Source organism: Palaemon carinicauda, chromosome 9, assembly GCF_036898095.1.
Source record: "Palaemon carinicauda isolate YSFRI2023 chromosome 9, ASM3689809v2, whole genome shotgun sequence".
Lineage (NCBI taxonomy): Eukaryota > Metazoa > Arthropoda > Malacostraca > Decapoda > Palaemonidae > Palaemon > Palaemon carinicauda.
Genome location: NC_090733.1, coordinates 99,872,728 through 99,890,838, shown reverse-complemented (window position 1 = coordinate 99,890,838; position 18,111 = coordinate 99,872,728).

Below are 18,111 nucleotides of genomic sequence, written 5' to 3'. Positions count from 1 at the left end.
GGCGGTGCACTTGGCTGTCTGTCACTTTCGCCATTTCTTAGAAGGTACGCCCTTCGTCATTTGTACAGACCACATGCCTCTGGTGCACGCCTTCACTCGACAGTCTGACGCCTGGTCCGCCCGTCAACGCCGACATCTCTTCGCCGTGGCTGAATACAATTGCACCCTCCAATACGTCCCTGGGAAAATGAATCCCGTTGCCGATGCCCTGTCAAGAAACATGTTGGCTGCCGTTCAACTGGGATTGGATTACAACGCCCTTGGAGGATTTTCCCCTCGAAGACTCCAACACCACCCTCCTCTGTGACGTCAGTACTGGTAGACCGCGACCTTGGATTCCTGCTCCCACGCGCCGAGAGGTGTTTGATTTCATCCACGGCCTTTCACATCCCTCGTGCCGTTCTACTGCACAGCTGCTGAAGGCAAAGTTCATTTGGCACGGCATTTCTAAGGATGCTAAGGATTGGGTCCGTGCCTGTACTGCTTACCAAACTTCCAAAGTTCATCGACACACGGATTCAGGAGTGGGCACCTTTCCTCAACCTCAGCGTCGTTTCGCTCACATTCACGTCGACGTTGTAGGCCCCCTACCCACATCACAAGGACATCGTTACCTGTTTACCGTCATCGACCGCTCCACTCGTTGGCCTGAAGCCATTCCCATGGAAACTGCAACGTCCGCCTCATGTACATCTGCCTTACTCTCTGGATGGATTTCAAGATTCGGTATCCCTGAGCATATTACTTCTGACAGGGGAACCACTTTCACCTCTCAATTATGGACGTCATTAGCAAATCTCCTGGGCATCACCCTACATCAGACAACGGCCTACAACCCCGCTGCCAATGGAATGGTTGAACGTTTTCATCGCACCCTCAAAGCAGCTTTGATGTCCCGCTGCAAGGATTGCAACAGGTTTACTCAGCTTCCCTGGGTCCTCCTGGGACTAAGGACCACTCCTAAAGACGCCCTCGACGTCTCGGCAGCCGAAATGGTGTATGGCGACCCGTTGGTCGTCCCTGCCGAATTTTTTCCTTCTACAAACTCCTCCGACGATCTCCAGCGCATACGTCACGTCGTGGGAAAATTTACTCCGTGCCGCCAGACTTACAAGCCCCCAGCGAAGCATCACATACCAACGGACTTGCACTCTGCAACGCACGTCTTCCTGCGCAACGACACCATGATAATTTTGGACGTTAGTTTTGTCTGGCAACATTTCCAATACATCAACCTTTTCCTATACCTCTTAAAAATTCTCACCACTAGTAAACTTCCAACAGATCAGCATTATCCAAATAATTCTCATCAGTATTATTATTATTATTATTACTGTCCAAGCTACAACCCTAGTTGGAAAAGCAAAGTGCTATAAGCCCAGGGGCTCCAACAGGGAAAAATAGCCTAGTGAGGAAAGGATATAAGGAAATAAATTAATGAAGAGAATAAATTAACAATAAATCAATCTAAAAAAAAAGTAATGTCATAACAGATATGTCATATATAAACTATTAACAACGTCAAAAACAAATATGTCATACATAAACTATAAAAAGACTCATGTCCGCCTGGTCAACAAAATAGCATTTGCTCCAACTTTAAACTTTTGTTCATCCCTCGATAATACTTTGTACCGGATATTTTGTTTGGATATTCCCGCTAGTGGTTCTTTCATTCCATTATCTTTTCTATCTTATCTTAGAAGAACTTCCCCTAATCCTTGTTTTCCTGTAGCTTCTGGGTTTCAAACGCTTTTCCAAATAGCCCAAATTCTCTATTCTCTTAACGTAAATAAAACACTAAAGAAAAGCGTTTCTCATTGTCATCACATGAACATTTTTACATATTCTTTTATAAAGGTAACTCATGAGTGGCAGAGGCAAAAACCTGTAGAATATCCTCGTGGTAGACCATATATACATATGATCAGCACCCAAGCCCCTCTCAACCAAAGCTAGGATCAGGGAGTCCCAGGCATTGGCTCCGCCTAACCACTTATCCCTAGCTTACAGATACGGTGAAGTTGTGAACACTTTAAATTTGTTGTGAAAATATATCCATCTATAAGTGGAGCCAGAAACTATCCACGAATCGTAAGGATGAAACGTTGTCCTATTTTTGTCTTTTCCATCCTTTTGATGAAATACGATCTTCGCAAATAATTCCCTCTAGAATCTTCAACATTTATATCCTGTTTTTTCAATTTTCTGAATGTTTATCTCTTAATGCCTCCATGATCGTTACTTATGTAGTATCGTTAGCTAATAATTGGGAGTTTTCCTTATTTTTTTTTAATTATATCTAATTTTTTTTTATCATTGATTTAACCTTATCCACAATTTAATCAATTAAAAATTATGTATATTCTTTTTAAGAGTCATTTATGCTTATTTACCTTCTGATCATCATGTTACGATATGCTTCCCACTACGATAGTTCATTAAATCAAAATTTTTGTATTCAAATCCGGTATCTAATCTTCTACATAAGGGTTGCAGTGGCCTGATTAGTAATGTCTCTGCCTGGTGTTTGCCAGGCGTGGGTTTGAGTCCCACTCAGACTCGTTAGTGCCTTTAGTGTCGGCATCCTTACCATCCTTGTGAGCCAAGGATGGGGAGTTTGGGGGAGTCTATAAGTCTATCTGCTTAGTCATCAGCAGCCATTGCTTGGCCTTCCTTGGTCATTTCTTGGGTGGAGAGAGGGCTTGGGTGCTGATCAAATGAAATTGTCCTGCTTGATAGGGCAATGTCACTGTCCCTTGCCTCTGCCATTCATAAGCAGCCTTTAAACCTTTAAATGAATTATCTCGCCCACAACTTTGCACTTTCAAAACATTATCTTCTATAGTCATTCATTTTCTCATTTTATACCTCCAATTATATTCAGCTAAAGAAAGTTTGAATACACAGGCCTACATGGCTGAGAACTACCGTATGAAACATGCAATAGGAGAGGGTGAATGGAGAAGTACCGAGTTAAAAGCACAAGGTAGAGACGGCTGCCTAAATCTAATCGAGGCCCTTTGCCTCAATAGGCGTAAGAGGAGATGATAATGAAGGAACGTGTTAAAAGAAACTTTCTTTTGCATCCTTCCTGTATGATGTTTATCCTGCATCTCACCACATTCTGGCATGGATACTGTAACCAAAAATCTCAATTTGTAGGGAGGAAAACTCAAACCGCTCCCAGTCGACTATCCTCACAAAACCCTGATTTGTGAAGAGATTTCTACGTCCCCCCAAAAATAGAGAGAATATGATCGTGCAGTAGACTATATTGTCAGGATTTAGCGTAAAGCTTCTCTCACTATTGTGGAATAGATGTGAAGAGAGAGAGAGAGAGAGAGAGAGAGAGAGAGAGAGAGAGAGAGAGAGAGAGAGAGAGCTCTTGCGATGTCCCCTTTTCAGTTTCAGGTTGGATAGGATATCTTGTCTAACATAAATGGCTCTTGTGTTTGTCGAATGATTACGTTTTGCATCAGGCCGAAGAGTATACGAAATGTTAGCTTCTTTCGGATCACACCGGATCTAATTAACCCCCTCTCTCTCTCTCTCTCTCTCTCTCTCTCTCTCTCTCTCTCTCTCTCTCTCTCTCTCTCTCTCTCTCAATAATAACTATTCGTATTTATAACTAATCTAAAATTATGTCTTGAACCTAACTTAATCATTCTATTCAGTAGATGAACATTGTAAAGCAAAATTTCAACAACCTCCGTTACTTCATACCTCTATACCGAAGCCTTTTCAACAGTTGGTCGAACCTTCATATGCACTCTTATACTTCTTTGATATTAATGCTCCTCATTTTCAATTTATTTTACGCCATTTATTCATAACTTCCACTCCTCTCTTTCCTCTCGCTTCGTTACACTTACATTACATAATCTTTGCTCTAGCTTATCGTTTATTGCATCCATGTGAGAGAATCTTTTCAAAATATTCTGATCCAATATTTTAGCTTTTTACAAATTCATTTCTTACTATAATAATATCTTAATTCCAATCGAATTGTTACTACGCAAACAGATCAGTTTAAAAGCTTTTAACTGTTGTTATTCACATTACAAACACCAATTGACGTCAATAAACGACAGTTAGCCCAACAATATCTTCTCACGTTCCCACCTTAACATCCACATACAATCATAATTTGTTCCACATCGCTTGCTCGCATTTGGCCATCTTCCTTGCTTTTGATATGCTTGGCTCATTTTACTCTCTCGCCTTGCCATCGTTTGTTGAGTTTACTCCAAAAAACATTTGAATCTACCATTTCGATTATCCTAATATCAATATATATATATATATATATATATATATATATATATATATATATATATATATATATATATATATATATATATATGTCTCTACAATTGTGTAGGCTACTTGAGAGAGAGAGAGAGAGAGAGAGAGAGAGAGAGAGAGAGAGAGAGAGAGAGAGAGAGAGAGAGAGAGAGAGAGAGAGATTTAAATAATCAATAATGAACTCTTCGTAAATAGTGAATAAGTACAAAGTGCGGTGTACACAAATCAACAAAACCGGTGTCGCCTGGCCAGACCTGACTTGGAGAGATCATGCCCATCTTGCCCTGAAAGGTGGCCAACATTAAACAACCGAGACATCGTTAGGATGGTTCGAATGTGAGGATGAGGGAAATTACACATATCACTTAAAGAAATGTGATGATGAATGAACTATATATGAAAAGAGAGAACTTTTTTTATTCCTTTAAGAAATGTAATCTAATATCATTTCGAAACTAATTCATCAAGAGATTGTATCATAACATTTTACTTGAATTTTCTTATCCTATTTCTATATAAAATTTTCTTGAATAATATTGGAACCGACTATTCATATCAATATTCATAACACGGAAATATCCTTCGTTTGCATTTTCCTAAGCATTCTCTCTCTCTCTCTCTCTCTCTCTCTCTCTCTCTCTCTCTCTCTCTCTCTCTCTCTACAGTCACATACATACACTCTACGCATTATATTTAGGCGCTAATAATGTATCGTTTCAAATAGCACATATTGGATCACTAATCATTATTAAGGGGTCGTTGTTCAAAATTTCGAAGGTAAGGAGGTTTAAATGTTTAATTGTTGATTTCAATGTTTTAGAGAAAATAGTATCAATTGATATATCAATTATATGTCTAAGGCTGGAGATTTAACATATTCTATATTGTGTCAGAAGTGATTGGTTAAGATAAAATATGTGAAATGATATGCAATGAAAGTTCATGGTGCATTATTATATGTTGTGGTATATAGGATGTAGGGTATAAAAGATTAAACTATCAACACATGGTTTACCAAAATTATCTGGTTAGGTGTCAATAACCCTAGATGTCAGGAGTACAGAAAACTTCTAATCAATCAATCAATCGATCAAATTATCGGGGTAAGTCGCCTAATTCCAAGTTTAGCTGGCTTCACCCTCCCCAAGGCAAAAGGAAGTATTTCCTTAGCAATGACTCTTCATATTGTTACGATTTTATTTGTCGTTTCATCACCTGATGTCCGACACCTTATAGGTGTTCTCCCGGTAAGCTCTTCAAAAATCCATTACTTCGATATCTGTTCTATCAGTCTTTTGCATATTTACTTCGTTATTTATAGTTTTGATATAATTGTAAACACCTGGAAAGCAAACTGTATGAAATATTGTCATCTTATTATTTTGTTTTTCATTGACTAAAAATCTTTCACCAGAAGGATCTCATCATAACTGTGAGACCTTTAAACCTCAAAAATGTGGGGATGGGAGTAGAAGGATATAACGAGGTGGGGGTTCAAGATGATGGTAGAGAGGTGGCAATTGGGTGATCTTAATGTATGGCTTGACGAGGCTTGCATATTAACATTTATGAAGTGATGATGATGATGGGAATACCCCTATTGATAAAATTTAATATCAATGATTCTAACTCACAATGAAAACGGGCATATATCGTTCTACCATTGTTTTTAGGTGGTCATTGAACATCTTTGGAACTTGGGATCTTCACCCGAAAGAAATACAATTCCTACACCAACTTGCAAAGTAGTTAGCGGTCTTGTGTGATCCTTGGGAACATCCAAATAATATAAAATATTGGATACAGGTAATATATATAAGTCAAAGGTTATGCCCACCGTCTTACATAAGGTAAGGCAATCTACACACACACACACACACCGCGAGTAACTGTGGTTGACGACTGCAAGGGCATACAATCGTAAAAACACTTGATGCAGGCAACCGTTCTCTGAATATACAAATAATTGTGGGAAAGATGATGATGCAGTAGAAAAATCAGTAAAACCTAAGGCTTTCTTACTATTTTTATTGTTGGAAGAAGACTTTTGTTTTGTGATTGTAAAGTCCATGATTAGATTTCTGTGTGTTTTTTTTTTTTTTTTTTTTTTCGGAAGCTAGAGGGTAACATAAGGCCTAAGACAAGAACTTCACCAGGTGTCGTGGCCGGAGTCAATGAAAAGTCGGGGGTATATCAACAAGGCACAAAAGTATTATGCATTTACAGTTTTAAAGCTTCCGTTCCACGCAATGTCAATTATTTAGTCTGAATTGATATTAACGAAACCTGAGATATATCTACGAAGTGTGATAAAAAATTAATAACTGTTTATATATATATATATATATATATATATATATATATATATACATAATTACGTATATATAAATATATTTATATGTATCTGTCATAAAAAAGGCCAACTTTGGAAACTAAACTTCAAAACGTACAATGTCACGACCCTGTCTACGGAAGAATATAATAACTAAAATGGAATAAACCTAAAATCTAAAAGAGGCTCAATTGAAAAGCTATTGATGGAAGTTATTGAATTGGAAAAAAAGATGGAAAGTGGAAATTAAAATTAACTTCAAAAGAAGGAAACGAAAGCATTCTTGCATGAATAATATTAATTGAACGAATGCAAAAGAACAAAAAGAAAAATAATAAAAAAAAAAGTCAGTGGCCCACACAGGGCAGCAAGGCGTAAGAAAGCTTAAGATATAAGCAATGAGAAACTAGTAGTCATAAAAAAGGAAAAAGTACTGGCATTTGGTTGAGCCAGTATATGCTGACTCGTAAGCCCTCCCCCCACGACAAGGGAGCCAGTATTGGGAGGGAAAAAACCCCGGAGAAGTCGGAATTCTCCCCTTTCAAAAGTTTTATTCCTAGATTATTAATTTCACAGGAAAATAATAAGCTAAGAAAGATTCCTTACAAATAAAACTACTACTTGAAATTAAACCCAAACTAAATATTCCCCCTACAGACCGTAGTAACAGTCCACTACCTTATCATAAAGATTACAAATGAACTGAACAAACCTGTTACCACTCTTCCCTACCTGCTGTCCATTCTGCAACATCTTCAAAGTCCTGCCCATTTCCTCCAGAGATGGCCGCCGCTTTGCGTTTCTACACAAGCTCCTGCTGACGAGGTTCTTTGGAACCTGGTTTTCTCAATATCCAGGTATCTCCTCCATCAGCTTCCTAAAGGAGAAGATGTCCGTCTCTGGGCTTGTTGGTCCACAATCCTTGCTGAGCAATGGATCGTAATGGTAGTCCTCGAAGTTCTTGATCGGTCTTGGAAACACTCTCCTTCCGAAGGGCAAGTAAAAACCAAAATCAATTATAGTGGCCACCGGGTCTTCTGGGCACACTCTCTCTTCGATCATGACATTGCTAGCATGCAAGTCATTATGACCAACTCCAGTCTTGTGGATGTCCCTAGGAATCTTCGCCACCTTAGCCAGCACACCAAAAATCCTGTCCACATCATCTGCGTATTTACGCATATACTGACCCAGAGTGTAGCCGCCATTATAAAACATGGCAATGGCCACATCAGTCTTCGTGTCACGCCGTCCTTACAGAACTGGAACTCCTTCAATTCCTGCCAGCTTCTCTAAACATTCTGCTTCTTTGAAGAAACCTTCTCTTTGCGAAAGTCCATTATCTTTCAAGACCTTCAGCACACCATCTATCCAGAATCGTTTGTATCTAATCTTGCATCTGAAGGCCCTTCCATACGAGCCTTCTCCAAGGAGTCTTTCTGTCCTGATATCACTCCGCTTCAGCCTTCTGTGAGGGTCACTTGCGGGTTCCAGCTTCACTTTCTTTGGGGACATCCTTGATTGTTCATCTGTCCGCTTCCTCTTCCTACCAGCGTCAGCAATTCCTACTTCTGTTTTCTTCTCGGCGCCAAGTCTTTTCTTCGGGGAGTTCCCTCTTCGTCCATCCCCATCCAGAACTTTCCTCTTCAGAGTCTCAGGCATCGTTGCTTATTTTGAGAACTAGGTCCGCCAAACTTACCTTATGCACAAAGGACCTTCCAAGACTTACCTGCAGTTCTCAATGAACGTGGCACCCGAATACCTATCTTTATATACCCTAGGTTGAGATATTTTTCCGATTTTTCAATTTTTCAAATTTCAAGAAAATTTTTCAAATTTCACCCGTCACTTTTTTCCTACTCTCTTCCTCTTTTTCGTTGTTCTTGCTTTCTTCGACACCGTCGTCTTGAGGTTTCCTCTTTTTCTTTCGTTTTTATTTCTTTCTTCGTGCTCCTCGTCTTCTTTCTCCATGTCATTTTTATTGTTGTTATTGTTGCAGGGATTTGGCAAGCAAAGGATTCTTGATGTACATACATACATACGCACATGCATAAATACATACATACATACATACGTATATATATAGCCAACTGAGAAAATAGCCAGTGAAGAAATTATAAATAGATAGATAGATAGATAGCTTAAATGTTATCCATATATATATATATATATATATATATATATATATATATATATATATAACCAATAATAATTATTATTATTGTTATTTTTATTATTATCATTATTACCACTTGCAACCATAGATCTACATTCAGATGAAATTCATATAAAGAGAGTAGTATCATTTACATATTCAACGACCTGATATGAGCAGTATGTATGCAATGGTTTCCTCGTACTGAACTTTACTTTTTCAAATATGCTGTCACATTTAAATGAATCTTCTCATTTCCATCTTTAGCAGATAAATAGCCAGTTTCTCTTCTTTTTTTGTTTTGTGTAGCTTATATATATATATATATATATATATATATATATATATATATATATATATATATATATATATACACTGTATATGTATGCATTTCTGTATATATATATATATTTTTGGGCTCAGGCCATGTCGTCCTGATGGAAGTTCCTATAGGGTAGCTTCCTTGGGTATATTTGACTACGGTGATATTCCCAGAGAATTTACCTTAAGGTACCCAGAATTCTAACTCCTGGAGCGAATATCCCACATTAAATGAACCAGGGATATCGCATAATATCAGAGGATGTATTCTTGACACGCCACATAACAATCTGCACGCCGAACAGAATTAACACTTCGAAGGGGTCAAGTGGCAAGAAAACGGAAAACGAGAAAGAAAGGAGAGCCGCTAGCAAGGCACCTCTCCCATCTTGCTTCGTATGCGTGCATAGCGCCGCCGATGGCGCCATCCTTATTCCTTTTTGCGTAGCTCAACAACTCGGTGTTTTCCCTGTGTTACACGCTTATCTGGGATTATTTTCAACCTCATGATGCTTTCTCCAACCTCTTCTGCCTCTGATAAGTTGAGTATTATCTCTTTTATGTATAAATGTAAGCTCTTGGTGATTTTAAGATATTTCGATAGCGATATTTTCGTTACAAGAGCTGTTGCCTACCGGAGGCGTCCTGGACGCTGTCGCTCACCATGCATGAGTCATTTAGTTAGCTGGAGCGACGTTCCCGGCCGTTATGCTTTGATAATTTTAGCTATTTAGCTCTACATAGGAATTCTTTATATGATGCTATTAGTATTTCCGTTTCGGCGAATGATTTACCGATCCTGGCCCACGCTAGGCTTTGTAGCCTAGACGTTTGGCCCTAGTACTTTCATGCATGATATTCAGATTTCCGAGTGTTTTAAAATTTTATTGAAGCTTTAGGCAGTTTTATACATATAAGATATTGTTGATATTTCTTCCAAGATAGTATATGAGTGAGTTTCGGTGATTTAGGTAATCGATTCTCTTCGCGCCTAGGCTAGTTGCCTATGGGGCCCTAGTATACTTTCTCACACTCACCAGTTGCTCTCTTCTCCTCGGAGAATAAGTGCAATCCCTTTTCCTTCTGTTTAAGCCTTGGGCTTAACCCTAATGGTTTATCTGAATTAACATTAGATATAACTATATTAGGGTGTTTCTGTTCTTTCCTGTTTCCAGTAAGTCTGGCTTCAGGAGCGGGCAGGACATCAGAGTTCTTAGTCTGGGTCTGTTTCTTTCTAGCATAGAGAATGAGATTTCTTTGCTAGGTCTAGAGCAGACACAGGAGGCTTGCCTCCTTAGACCACTTTTGAAGGTTTCTGTACGAGATGATTCCTTCTTTTTGTGATCTAGCAGACTAGTCCAGTGTGGTTGTTCTCGGTGTGAAGGATAAGATCCTTCTTTCCTGTGAATAACAACACCAACTTTGCTTTAGTTTCGAGGGAGATGGCAAGTACTGCCGGCCTCCCTCCTAGGATTCCCCCTGAGCTAAGATGACCTTTCTTGGCTGCGGAGTGATCCTTTCTAAAGCAGAGTTTGCAGGACCCTCTTTCCCTCTTCCCCCTCTTTCCTTAGTGATGGCCTACATTCTACATCTGTACTTAGCATAGGTTAGGATGCGGAGTTGACTCAGTCCCTTGCCGGCTGGCAGTGCGTGCCGGCCGGCAAAGGCCTTCTTCTTTAGAGTGTTCCCTAGACCTCCCTTGGTCTCTCATCCATGTATGACTGTAGAGCCAGACGGCATTGGACAAACTGAAGCCTGAATTTACATTCTCCCCTTCCTTATGTGCACTCTTTCTGGTTGCCGGGCTATGAGGCAGTGCCGTCTCTTATCCCGGCATCCATTCTGTTTCTCTTCTAGTGTTTGTACCCTAGCCCGGCTGCCGGCCACTCAGGCCGGCAGCCGGGCAGTTGGAAGTAAACTAGTTCTTTTGTTGCCGGCCGGCATTGTTAGTATACCCTTGCCGGCCGGCATTAGAAGCACACCATAGATCTGCCGGCCGCCCCGATTAGCGGCCGGCAGCTGGGTGCTATCATTTTAGTTGCCAGCCGGCAGCCACTGCCGGACGGCACACATATTTGAACCAGCGCTCTTCCACCCAATAGTCTAAAAGTAGTATACTTTGGAACTAATTTAAGGTACGTGCCGGGCGGCACGTGCCGGGCGGCACGTGCCGGCCGGCACATTATTTTATATACTGTAGCTAGTATTTTTCAGTATAATATATACTGCATGGAGAAAACTATGGTATAGAATATGTTACAACACTAAGTTTTTCTAACACTCTTGTGTTGTCTTGTACAGCCTTTTGGTGAAACCATACAGATAAAGAAAGTGAGTTCTTTCTTTTCTAACTATCCAGTATTTTAAAATTACTTATTTTGGTGTGAGCTACACCTATTTTCCTCTGGAAATACCTTATTGGTTACTTTAGTATAGAATAACAATGAAATTTTATTATCTGGAAGGTTACAGCAATTGACTGGGCAGGAAATACATGTGTGTGTCTTTCCTTCTTTCCTTTCTAGCTTAGTTACTTTAAGCTATGTATACTTAACATTAGTTATCCAGTGATATGTTGTTCACTTGATACTCATGGAATTTTCTTCTCTTTACAGGAGGACCATCCGAAGTGTGGGAGTTTATTCTGCAACGTCCGCAGCAAGAACTTCTGCGGACATGACTTGTGTAGGAGGCATGCAGCATGCGCAGTCTCCAAAGGTGATCTCCGGTATTGGGACCCACAGGTATGTACTATTTGCAAAAACTTGATTACCGAGGCGTTTGACACCCCCTAAGACGATGGAGTCAAGGGACGCAGCAAGGGAGAAGCTTCGAACCTGGGTAAGAGGCTTCCAGAAGAACACTTCTGGCCCCTATCTTCCAAGCGAGAAGATGAGGGCTTATCTTTCCCCCAAAGCATCAGCAGATGCAGTGATTCCCCAGCCTCAAGCGGAGATGCCGTTGGTTCAGATCCCGGTGGATGCTGAAGTCGAGGACGCCCTACAAGACATCCAACTGGACGATAGGATGTCGGAGGTGTCCGAGTACACTGAAAAAGACCTTCTGGCAGAAGACCAGGAAGAGGAGCTGACCCAGGCTCCAGATAATGAAGAGGAGGAATTCGACGAGGAGTCGGCTACCCCGGTTCAGGCCCCTGAACCTGTTCCCTCAACATCGTCCGCTCTCCCAGAGGATCTGGGAAAGACCCTTTCTTCCATCGTTGGGATGATCCAACAGATGCAGAAGGAAAATAATGAGAAGGCAGCTGCAATGAAGTTGGAGATGCGAAGACTTGCAGCATCACGTGGGCCCCAGAAGAAGCTCAACGTGAAGGACCTTCCCTTATGCTCGGATGCCAACCCTTGGAGGTATGCCGAGCACATGCCTATTACGACGGGAAAGATCGTCATCTCAGAGAGATTGGGCTCAGTCCCCCTCGAGGAGGTGGAATTCTGGCCCAGCAAGGAGTCGTATCCGGACTGCTATGTCCGCCTAAGGAAGGAACCAGCCTCAAAGGAAGAGACGGAGCTGAAGGAGGTCATAGTTTTTGACCATGCTAAAGCTCAAGCCTTGCTGTCAAGCACGATGAAAGAGAGGGGCTTCACAAACTCAAAGGTACCCGCTTTGAGTAAGAAGCACCCTTCCTTTGTGGCCTCTCCTTCTAGAGCCTTTCCCTTCATGCAAAAAGGGTTTGAGGCTGTCTTGAAAGCGGTCGAGGCAGGTAAACCATGCCCCTCCCTGGAGGAGTGTAAACTCCTATCGTTGACCTTACCCATGGACCAGAAAGACTGGAAGGACGTCCATCTTACCTTCTCAGTCGGGAAGTTGGAGGCCGATATTGCCTGACGTCAGTTGGGTGAAGACCTCCCGAAGCTGTCTGACTTTCTTTTGCGTTGGGAGCTAGAGACAAAAGAAAGACTTGCCGCCTCAATGTCTCTGCAAACGACTCTGGAGACGATGGCAAGTGAGCCCAAGTCTCAAGAAATGTTTATGGTAGTTGCCAAGACACATCTAGCCATAGTGATGGAAGGACCTTTACAGCTTCGTCAAAGCTAGGAGGGCTTGTAGGGAGTTCGTGTTCGCCTCGGCTACGGTGAGGCACGAGCCAAGGAAACTAATCTCCTCCTGCATTTGGGGCAAAGACCTCTTCCCTAGTGAAGTGGTCAAGGAGGTAGTGGATAAGGCCGCCACGGAGAATAGAAACCTTCTCCAGAAGTGGGGCCTATCTCTTAAGAGAAAGTCTTCCCCGGATGAGGGTCCCCAACCAAAGAGGAAGACTAAGAAGCCTAGGCTACCCTCTCGGCCAGCCAAGCCATTCAGACAGCAGCAGCAACAACTCCCTTTGACCGCAGTGCCCCAGATGGTGGCACAAATCCCGGCCACGTACCAGTGGGTACCCCAAGCCGTGACTACACAGTCTCCGGCATTTAACCCAGCGTTCGAAGGGCAGTCTACTACCTTTCGAGCAAGAGCTAGAGGATCAGCCAGAGGTTCTTCTAGATGCTCCTCAAGGGGAAGGGGATTTAGGGGAGGTCGCGGTCAAGGAGGCAAGGCCTCAGGTCAACAGCAACCAAAGTGAAATGCTACCGGTAGGAGGGAGACTCCATCTTTTTCGGGATCGTTGGACCTTCGATCCCTGGGCCCACAGCCTACTCAAGAATGGACTGGGTTGGAGCTGGCACAGCACTCCACCTCCGTGCCCACGATTCTTCCAACACTCCACCCCCGTTCTGGAAGAGTACATTCGAGAACTCTTGGAGAAAAGAGTAATCCGAAGGGTAAAGTCCATCAAATTCCAAGGGAGGCTGTTTTGTGTTCCCAAGAAGGACTCAGAAAAACCCAGAGTCATTCTGGACTTGTCGCCACTCAACAAGTTCATAGTGAACAGCAAGTTCAAGATGCTAACACTGCGACACATAAGAACCTTACTGCCCAAGCGGCATTTACCGTCTCCATAGACTTGTCAGACGCCTATTGGCACATTCCAATCAGTCGTCGACTCTCCCCCTACCTAGGATTCAAGCTACATCGAAGACTCTATGCCTTCAGAGCCATACCATTCGGGCTAAACATAGCCCCAAGGATCTTCACGAAGCTTGAGAGCGCAGCTCTCAAAGAATTACGCCTAAAAGGAATCAAAGTAGTAGCCTACCTGGACGACTGGCTGGTGTGGGCAGCGTCCAAGATAGCGTGTTTGCAAGCTTCCCTACAGGTGATCCAGTTCCTAGAACATCTAGGCTTCAAGATCAACAGAAAAAAGTCTTGGCTTTCTCCATCTCAAAAGTTCCAGTGGCTGGGAATCCACCGGGACCTAGTGTCACACCAACTCTCCATCCCTGCGAAGAAGAGGAAGGAAATAGCAGGTTCTGTCAAGAGACTTCTGGATTCCGAAAGAATATCAAGACGCAAACAGGAGAGAGTGCTGGGTTCTCTCCAGTTTGCCTCAGTAACAGACCCAGTGCTAAGAGCACAGCTAAAGGATGCAATCGGAGTTTGGAGGAATTATGCATCAATCGCGCGAAGAGATCTGATAAGGCCAGTACCGCCTCGTCTACGTACACTTCTCAGGCCATGGTCCCACGTCAAACAACTCAAGAAGTCGGTGCTTCTCCAGCCACCTCCCCCCTCTATGACTATTCACACAGACGCCTCGAAGGAGGGATGGGGAGGTCATTCTAACCAGAAGAAGGCCCAAGGAACCTGGTCCAATCTATTCAAGAAATTTCACATAAACTTTCTGGAAGCCATGGCAGTACTCCTTACCTTGAAGAAAGTCTCCCCTCGCCGCTCGATCCACATAAGGTTGGTACTAGACCGCGAGGTGATAGTGAGATGCCTGAATCGACAAGGATCGAGGTCACTTTCACTCAACCAAGTGATGTTGGCCATCTTCCGGCTAGCAGAAAAGAAGAAATTGTACTCGTCAGCAGTTCACCTTCAAGGAGTTCGCAACGTGACGGCGGACGCTCTATCCAGGTTCACACCGATAGAGTCAGAATGGTCCCTAGACGCAGGATCGTTCTCCTTCATCTTGAGTCAAGTCCCGGAACTACAGATAGACCTCTTTGCGATGAAAGACAACAAGAAGTTACCTCTCTACGTGTCCCCGTACGAGGATCCCCTAGCGCAGGGGTGGCCAACCTTTTGTTTACCATGCACCAATTTTTTTCACTTCTAATTCAGATGCGCCACACAAACTTTAAACCCCTCTCAATTTGGCTTTAATACATATAATAATAATATGATATATATATATATATATATATATATATATATATATATATATATATATATATATATATATGTATATATATATATATATATATATATATATATATATATATATATATATATATATATATATATATATATATATATATATATATATATATATATATATATATATATATATGCCTTTATACATATATATATATATATATATATATATATATATATATATATATATATATATATATATATATATATATATATATATATATATATATATATATATATATATATATATATATATATATATATAAATGTGTGTGTGTGCGCGCGGACAGATGTAGCAGCTGTAAAGGAAATGATTTAACATGGATACAAAGTAAAGTGTACCTACTTTATTGACACTGAATTTGCATTGATAATATTCATAAGTTATTCCTTAAAGTACTAATAAAAATATATGAACATAATTAGCAGTTTTAAAGAAAAGTAATTTCACATGCAGGAAAAATAAACATAACTATGTTAAATGAGACTTTTGGCTTTGCCTTGCTTTCACTAAATCTTCAATACTAGCAGGTAAATTAGTAACTGAGAGCAACAGACAGTTCAGATTTGAATCGGATGGTCGCGACCTCACTTCTTGAACATTTTCATGGATGAAAATATTTGCTCGCATCTGTATGTTGTTACAAAGCTACAGGCATAACTTTGGGTAAATTTTCTAAATTCTGGAAAATGTTCACTTGTTTATAATTGCCAAAAATAAGCATTTCAGATGCACTTGGGAAGTGAGGCAAATTCATTAAATTCACTCTTCAGCACTGAATTTGCTTTTAGACCAATAAGCTCCATCTGTATATTACTAGGCATCTTCAGAATGTTATATTCAGTAAGTGAATATAAATTTGTAAATGCAAGCATGCAATCTTCTTCAGCAAAATCACTAAAACGACTATCAAAGGCCTCTCGTAGTAATATGATTTTTTCAATGTATTCTGTAACGTTGGTATATGATTAAGGTATTATATATGTCTAAAATCTAACACATACATAGAAATGGTGTATTTTGAATAACTAAAAGAAAAAAATGCAGGACATAGCTGAAGGTCCCCTTAAATTATTTTTGTATTTTTTTGTAATAATCAGTAGTATTTTTGGTATTATTTTTTTATGAGCGGGCTTGGTTTTTTAATTATCTCTGGGGTATAGTGCGCCACTTGTAATCGTGCAATGCGCCACTGTTGGCGCATGCGCCATAGGTTGGCCACCCCTGCCCTAGCGGAAGCAGTGGACGTGATGTCCCTCGACTGGAACAGATGGTCCAGGATTTACCTGTTCCCTCTTCACAACCTTCTATTGAGGGTCCTCGACAAACTGAGATCTTTCAAGGGAATAGCGGCTATAGTGGCTCACAAGTGGCCGAACAGCGTATGGTTCCCTCTGGCATTAGAACTACGGCTGAAGTGTCTACCGCCACCAGATCCAGTTTTGACTTAGCGAGTTCAGAAGTCGACTGTCTGCGCTTCATCACTGAAAACCCAAAACCTGCAGCTCATGATTTTCTCTCCCTGGTGGTGAGAAAGCGTTTCGGGATATTAAAAGACAGTATAGACTTTTTAGAGGAATATAAGTGCAAATCCACCAGAAGACAATATGAGTCATCATGGAGGTAGTGGGTGTCCTTTGTCAAGGCGAAGAAATCATAAAAGATCTCGACGGACTTCTGCTTATCATTCTTCATCCACATCCATGGTCAAGGCTTAGCAGCCAACACAATATCAACGTGTAAATCCACCTTGACAAGACCCATTTTATATGCCTTCCAGGTCATCCTCTCTAACGACATTTTTAACAAAATTCCGAAGGCCTGTGCTAGGCTCAGACCATCAGCACCTCCGAAGCCCATTTCATGGTCTCTGGATAAAGTTCTTCATTTTGCTTCGCTGATGAACAATGAGGAGTGTGCTTTAAAGGATTTGACCCAAAAAGTTATTTTTCTGTTTGCACTCACTTCGGGGGCTAGGGTTAGTGAAATAGTAGCCCTCTCGCGAGAGAAAGGTCGTGTTCAGTTCTTAGATGGGGGAGAACTGAACCTTTTTCCAGACCCAACGTTTCTCGCCAAGAACGAGCTACCCACCAACAGGTGGGGTCCCTGGAGAATCTGCCATCTGAAAGAAGATGCATCTCTATGTCCAGTGGAATGCCTAAAGGTCTTTCTTCGTAGAACTTCAGACTTTAGGGGAGGTCAACTGTTCAGGGGAGAAACATCAGGCTCAAATTTATCTCTGAAACAACTAAGGGCGGAAATCACCTATTTTATTCGCAGAGCGGATCCAGATAGTACACCCGCAGGTCACGATCCGAGGAAAGTTGCCTCATCCTTAAATTTCTTTAATAACATGAATTTCGAACATCTTCACTCATTCAATGGCTGGAAGTCTTCCAGAGTTTTCTTTCGAAAAAGAGGTCTGTGGTAGCAGTGGGTAGTGTCGTCAAACCTGCTGTTTAACTCTGCGAGGAATAGTGAAATTAATTGGGACGATTAATTCTAGGGTGGGTGTGTAGTCACGGACTGTTCTACAGACTAAGTGTTAGGGCTCTAGGGTGACCACATTGACTGTTCCATAATCAAAGGTGAACCTAGCATAAAGTGCAGACACGTGTGCCAAGCGTTTCCAACGCCAGTGTGATTGAATAGTAAGACAGACTTTTATGATATTAATACCTCGCTAATGTTTTTTCTTTCAGATAAACAATTTTCTGT